This window comes from Neophocaena asiaeorientalis, unplaced genomic scaffold (genome assembly GCF_003031525.2).
Source record: "Neophocaena asiaeorientalis asiaeorientalis breed wild unplaced genomic scaffold, Neophocaena_asiaeorientalis_V1.1 scaffold30, whole genome shotgun sequence".
NCBI classification, from domain to species: Eukaryota; Metazoa; Chordata; class Mammalia; order Artiodactyla; family Phocoenidae; genus Neophocaena; species Neophocaena asiaeorientalis.
In genome coordinates, this window is record NW_020174923.1 from 142,237 (window position 1) to 149,053 (window position 6,817).

Below are 6,817 nucleotides of genomic sequence, written 5' to 3' on the forward strand. Positions count from 1 at the left end.
TTAAAAATGTATTTATTTTATTTTATTTTTGGCTGCGCTGGGTCTTCGTTGCTGAGCGTGGGCTTTCTCTAGTTGTGGTGAGCGGGGGCTCTTTGTTGCGGTGCATGGGCTTCTCACTGAGGTGGCTTCTCTTGTTGTGGAGCACCAGCTCTAGGCATGCGGGCTCAGTAGCTGTGGCTCACGGGCTCTAGAGTGCAGGCTCAGTAGTCATGGCACACGGGCTTAGTTGCTCCGTGGCATGTGGGATCTTCCTGGGCCAGGGCTCAAACCCGTGTCCCCTGCACTGGCAGGCAGATCCTTAACCACTGCGCCACCTGGGAAGCCCCTACTTTGCTTATTCTTATTTCAGGCTCATTTTTTATTACATGCTTTTAAAAACTTTCCATGTTTGCATGGCTCTAGCTACATCTTAATTCTGGGATGTAATATTTTCAAAAACTTCCAGTGTAAAATATTTTCTAGTTCCCACTGTGATTTTCTAAATCTATGAGTTATTTAAGAGTATATAGAATTTTCAAATATGTAGATATTTTTTACTTTTTTTCTTGTTTTCTATCTTAACTGCATCACTGTCTGAGAATGTACTCTGTATGATTTAGAGCATTTGAATTTGTTGAGACTTGCTATATGGCCCAGCATTTTCATAAACATTCCATGTAGACTTGAGAAGAATTTGTGATCTGCAGTTGTGGGTGCAGCATTCTCTATAGATCTATTAGGTAAGGTCTGCTTATCCAGTTGTTCAGATCTATTTCTCACTAGCTCTCCATCTGCTCGTTTTAACAGTTACTGATATATGCATCTTCCACTATATTTGTAGATTTGTCTCTACCTTCTTGCAATTCTGTCCATGGCTTTGCTTTCTATATTTTGAGGCTATGTGTATTAGGCACACACAAATTCAGAACTGTTATGTCTTCTTGGTGAATGAAGCATACCATCATTATGAAGCATCCCTCTTTACTTCCAGTCATGCTTTTTTGCCATAATGCCTACTTTCTTTTGGTAGTTTTTGCATGGTTTGTCTTTTTAAATTTTTGTTCTTCTTTCAAAAATTGTGGTACAATGCACATACAATTTACTGTCTTAACCATTAAAATTTTTAAAAATTGCGGTAAAAATTCTGTTAACATGAAGTTGACCATTTTAGTCATTTTAAAGTGTACAGTAAAGTACATTTACATTGTTCTGCAATTAATCTCCAGAAGTCTTTTCATCTTACCACACTGAAGACGCTCTATGTGTATCCAGTTAACAATTCCCCATCCTTCCTCCCCACCCGCTGCTTGGCAATCACCCTTCCTACTCTGTAAGAATTTGTCTACTCTAGATGCCCTCATACAAATACAATCAGACAGTAATTTATTTCTTGCTGCTGGTTTATTTCACATAGCACAATGTTGTCAAGGTTCATCCATGTTGTAGCATGTGTAGCATGTCTTCCCTTTTTAAGGCTGAGTAATATTCCATTGTGTGTATATACCACATTAAAAAAAAATCTATTCATCTATTGATGGACACTTGGGTTGCTCCCACCTTTTTGCGATTGTGAATAATGCTGCTATGAACGCGAGTATATAATATTTGTTTGAGTCCTTGCTTTCAATTCTTTTGGGTATATACCCAGAAGTGGAAGTGCTGGGTCATATGGTCATTCTGTTTAATTTTTTGAGAAACTGCCATAATGTTTTCCATAGTGGTCGCACCATTTTACATTCCTACCAGCAATGCACAAGTATTTTAATTTCACTACATCTTTGCCAACACTTGTTATTTTCTGTTTTCTGTTTTTGTTTTGATAACAGTTGTCTTAATGTGTGCGAGGTGATACTCTGGACTTAAGTTGCTGTCAAAAGCAAAGGACCTTAGGGCACAATCTCAGAATCACCTCCCTGTTCTGTCTACCCCTGATAGTTTTCACTTTTGTGAACCTACCAGATGTTTCCAAGCAGATGTTTTGAGGAATACATTGTCTATTTTGTTTTAGTAGTACTTAGTGGGAGGGTTAGTCTGAATTATCTGGACCACCATCACTTCTTTTCTGTATTTCAAGAAGAAATGAAGTGGGCCTTAAAGGTAGAAGGAGAGTAGGAGTCCACGGATTTAATATTTCTTTATTTTTTAACCCATGTTATTTCCCACATCTATATTTTAAGTAACCTGGAGTAGATATCCTGGCTGAGTACTCGCAGTAGCTCAAATTAACTGGCAGTGAATTTTTTTTTTTTTTTTTTAGATTAAGTGGGAATAAAAAGAGAAGAAAATCCATGGAAGAAAAAGGAGTGGAAGAAGAAGGGGAGAGAGAAGGAGGACCTAGAGGGATAGAGATGGAGAAGGCAGAAAAGTGGGAAGAAGAAAAGAGAAAGATGAAGCAGGGAGAACAGAATTAAAGGAAGCTCCATTTAGCTTTACCAAGACCTGTAGCCAGTGCTTCTGTAGAAATCCAGAGTTACTCCTTGTTTAACAAGCAAACAAACAAAAAATTCCTTTCACATTGTCCTTTCCTTGCCAACCATTCACTTATTTTCATGACTGGTCATGGAAAAGGAAATTAATTCATTCACTCAACAAATATTTATTAGGTACCCACTATATGCCAAGCTCTGTTCTGGGCACTGAGGATGAACAAATGAACAAAACCTACACAAGCCCTTGCCCTTACTGAGCTTCCATTCTAGTGGGCCACTGTACCCAAGGTACGGTGACTGAGGTGCTAAATGCTATAACAAACAGATCACCACTTCTCAGCAGGTTAGCGTAATAAGGCCTGTCGTCTGCTCAGCTGAGAGTCAGTCCCTGCATGTATTTCTGGTCATGCAGATCTGCCCTGCTCATTCAGAGTCACACTTCTGCTTCACGTCTATCGGCAAGAACTAGTCACATGGCCCCAAAGGCAAGGGCATGGCTGGGAAATGTAGTTCCCAGTAACAAACACAAGTCTTTGGTGATAGCAAACTGATTCTTCACATGGAAAGATACAGACAAGAAACTGAATAACAAATTATTTATTACTTTAGGAGGTGATAAATGCTACGAGAAAAATGCAGGAAAGAAATAAGAGTGTCTGGGAGGGGGGAGTATTGAAATTTTAAATAGACTGGCAAGAGATGGACTCACTAGGCTGAGCAAAGCTTGAAGGAAGCAGAGGAGTGAGCCATGTGAATATAGGGGAGACGGTGTTACTGGAAGAGGAAACACTCAAAAAGGAGCCCGTTATGGCTGAAACAGAGCCAGCGGAGACAGGCAGGAGATGAGGTCAAACAAATCAGAGGCAAATCGCGTGGGACTCTAGTTTCATCCTCTGAATGAGATGAGAAGAAATCAGATGGGCGTGAGCAGAGGAGAGCTGGGATTCAATCTGCACTTTATCGAGACCAGTGTGGTGGCTATGTTGGGAATACACTGAATGGGGGCAAAGGGAAGGAGATAAAAGTGCATGGGACCAGAGTGGCAACAACCGAGGTGATGAGAGATGTCAGTTGCTAGATACATTTTGAAGGCAAAGCAGGATATGTAGATGGATTGAAGATGGGGTTTGAGAGAAAGACAGGAGTGACTGTGGCCTAAGCAATTAAGAGACGGAGCCAGGGAAGACCATGGTGGAGCACGTTTGTCGGGGGCGGGAGCCAAGAACTCACCTCTGGACATGTTGAGCTTGCGACGTCCATATGAGTTTCACGTGGAGACACTAAGAAGCTGCTGGATTAGGGTCTGACGCTCAGGAGAAAGCCCTGGGCTTGAGCTACAGGTTTAGAGTCCTTTCTCAGGGTAAAGACGCTATTCAAAGCCTTGAGACCGAAAGAGAAGGGCAGGCAGTGTAGTTGAAAAAGAGAGACCCAAGGACTGAGCCTTAGGTCTGGACAGAATAAGATGTAGCCATTACTGGGGATGGGGAGAAAAAAAGTGAGGGAAGGAAGCGGGCGTGAGTGGGGAATTATTTGGGGCTGTGGTTCATCAGATCAGAATCAGAATGGAGCACCATTAATGGTGACCAAGGGGTCTGTTTTCCCCCAACTCCGCTCCTACCTGCCTGCCTCTAGCTGTGTACAATCCCAGTGGTCTGATGATGGGCAGGGCCCTCAGCTGCTCATTCCATGCTTCTGCACTCTTTCACCACCACCCCTTGCTCTCATAAAGGTTTGGTCATTCATTCAACAATTCTTTGCTGAATGCCTATATATGTGCCAGGCCCTGAGTGAACAAGCTAGACAAGGCCTGTGCCCTTATGGAGCTTATACTCCAAGGGGGCTGGGGCAGATAATAAACAATCAACAAATAGACAAACAAGAACATTCCTAATCCAGGGTAAAAGAATAGAGAATGCCCTGCGTTGGTTAAGCATGAAAATTCTCTTCCAGGAGGGGACATCTGAGCTGAGACCTGAGTGCTAAAAGGATGATGGCCATCAGATCTGGGGGTCAAGGATCTGGCTGGAGGGAGGCTTGCAGTGCTGCAGGGGACTGTTGAAGGCCAGTGTGCTGATCATGGCGAGGAGCCCCCTCACACAGGACCTTGTAGGCTATGGTTAAGAATTTGATTTTATTCTAAGTGTGGCGAGGACACCTCCCGTGGGTTTAAGCAGAGGACTCACGTGACATTTCACAGACCTCACTGGGTTGGTCAGATGGAGAGCAGACAGTAGCGGGCAGAGTGGAGGCAGCGAAAGGAGTTAGGGGGGTTTTCTAGCTGAGGCCACAGGTGGCATCTTGCACTAGGATAGGCCAGGATGCACGTTGTATTGGACGAACGGGTGGGTCTGGCAATCACATATATCAAGCTCTTCTCTGGGTCCAGGCCTATGCAAGGCCAAGAAAAGCACCTACTAAAGAAACGTCGGCGAGGTACAGTCCTTGCCCTCAGCTTACTGAGTGCTGAATTACAGGAAACTCAGACCACACATATTAAGGTGCCGGGTAAACACAAAGCAACCAATAAGTCAGTGCATAGGAGTGGCTGACTAGGTGCAGAAGGGGGACTGGAAACAGTAACTGGCTACCGCGTAAAGAAGAGACTTTGGAGCCTTCTCCAGACGGGCAGGGCGGCTCATTTTCCAGCGGGCAGCGGCAGAAGATCGCGAGCAGCGCTGCCTCCCCGCCCCCAGCCCACGGCCCCGCGTGGCGGTGGGGCCTGGATTGTCCAAGAACTTGGCTCCGGGCTCCAGTTTCCCAACTCACTCGGAGCTCAGAGAATTGGTGACTCAGGCGAGGGCCCTCCCGGCACGCTGCGTTCTCAGCCGGCCTGCAGTGACTCACCACCTCGCTCCCTCCCTCACTGCTGACCCCGGGCCAATCCCTTAATGAGTCTACACCCCACTCTTCTCACTTGGCCGGGACAATTGCCTGGTGGAGTTTTTAGCTCCCTGGGGGCAGGGCTTCTGTCAGCAACCGTCTAGGTTCCTCGAGAGAGGCTTCTCGTAGGGTCTGGAGGAGCATAAAACCCTTGGGTGGACCCGAAGGTCCCAGGCCCTCCCCGTGCACCGAAGGAGGGCTTTAATGCCTGTGCATTCTTCTAATTTCAGAGCCTTTCAACAGCATTTTATACCGAATACAATTCCGCAAGTCTTGGTGTCCTGGAGGAATTTTCCCTTGGACACCTCTTGGTCAAAATTTGCTTGGGGGAAACAAAAAAGCAACCAGAGTAGGCCCCCAAAGTCTGCAAAGCAGAGACCAGTGGCAATGGGAGGTGAGAGTGCGGCGGACCGACCAACGGGCCCCGGGGCAAGGGGACCACCGCGCGAGGGCGCGGGCGGATGCTCTGCTCGTCCGCGCAACCGAAAACGGGCGGCGAGTATCGCGAGAGGGCTCAGCTCCCCTGCAGCGAGCCCTCGGGCAGGAGCAGAGGCCCAGGCGGCGGGCGTGGGCTGCGGGGTCGCTCGCTTGGTTCCCCGGCTGGCATCTCGGCGCCCCTACTTTCAGCGCGCCCAGTCGCAGCCAGACGACCTGAGCGTCCCCCAACCAGCCTTGGGCCGGAGTGCTGCCCGCGGTCCTTCGCTCGCCCGGCCGCCAGCGCTCGCCGCCCGGCCGCCAGCGCTCGCCGCTCGGCTGGGACCCGGCAGGTGGACTGCGGCGGGCGCACCCTCCTTCCGGCCCCGGTCCCTCTCCCGGACCCTCCCTCGAGCCCTGGCGCGCCTCTGCTCCCCGGCCAGAGCTCGCAATCTGCGCCCCCGAGTTACCTGCCTCGGGAAGTCCCAGTTCGCAAGCAGCCCGGACTGTAAAAGGGTGGATTCGGCAGAGCCCAAAACCACATTCCTAGGGGAGGGGTGGGGTCCCCATCTAGAGGGTCGCGGATCGCATTACCGGCCGAGGGGAGGAGACAGCGGAAGGGAGAGTCAACAGGGGTAAAAGTTGCTTTTCGCTTAGTACTCCCCCTCCCCCTCCCTAACGCGCTGCGATGCCGGTCGGCTCGGGGACCCAGTGTCCGCCCAGGTTCCGGAGCCCGACGGCCCCGGAACGGTTTGGCAGGACAGAGGCATCTTTACATCCGCGGATGCGGCAGTCAGAGCGCCGGTTGGTCTGCAGGGCTGCCGGGCTCCGGGGCCCCGAGGGCGACCCCCGGCTGCCCGGGGGCGGGAAGCAGAAGCCCGCCTCCGGGCACCGAAGATCCAGAGCAATAACAGACGCATAAATAAATCAATGAGCAGCTCTTTGCTGCCAGCAACAGGGAAACCTCGGGCTGATTAAATGCAGACGTGGGGTGTCTGCCAGGACAGGAGGGCGGTGGGGTACAGGGAACCGGCGTGGAGGCGAAGGGTGGGGGGAAGGGAGGCCGGGGCAGGAGCGACGGGAAAGACCCAAAGCCACGTTTTTAAACATGGAGG